The following is a 666-nucleotide window of genomic DNA, read 5'->3' on the forward strand; positions in this document are numbered from 1 at the left end:
AAATTTTATTGTTAGAAGTAATAATTTACTCTTTGTATACATGTATTCTTTTCCATGATTGAACCAACAATCACTAAAATTTATTTAGGACTTAATTGTTGAATTTTTTTCCCTTTTGTATATATGAAAGGAGTAACTTGGGAGGTTAATTAGTTGTTATCAGCTTTAGGGAATGGTCTCAACTCTCAAAAGTTAAAATGGAAAAATATGAACCAAATTAATACTAGATAAAATATATCAATGATATTATACATTTAAGTTTTTTTAGCAATTATATCTAACTAAATTGGTTTAAATTTAACAAAAATCAGCTTTATTATTAGCATATATATACACGCTACCTTTTCATATCCCGTGCTTCTTCTTTTTTTATGCGATATTCTTCTCCTCATTTTTCGTATTCTTCTTTTTTTCTTTTGTGTTGCTTATTCTTTATATATTTCTTTGTCATCGTTGTTCTTTTATTGTCTTGTTATTGTTGTATTTTTTTTTTTGTTAATTTTTGTAGCATTATGTATGTCTTCTTTTTCTTTGTTTAATTTTTTTATTTTTTTTTTGTTTTTATTTTTGTTATTTAGATAAAACAAACAAAAAAAGATAATAATGATAACAAAGAAGGAGAAGAGGAGTTTTGAGTTATGCAAAATTTATTAGAAAATAATACCG

The sequence above is a fragment of the Arachis ipaensis genome, chromosome B09 (genome assembly GCF_000816755.2).
Source record: "Arachis ipaensis cultivar K30076 chromosome B09, Araip1.1, whole genome shotgun sequence".
NCBI lineage: Eukaryota > Viridiplantae > Streptophyta > Magnoliopsida > Fabales > Fabaceae > Arachis > Arachis ipaensis.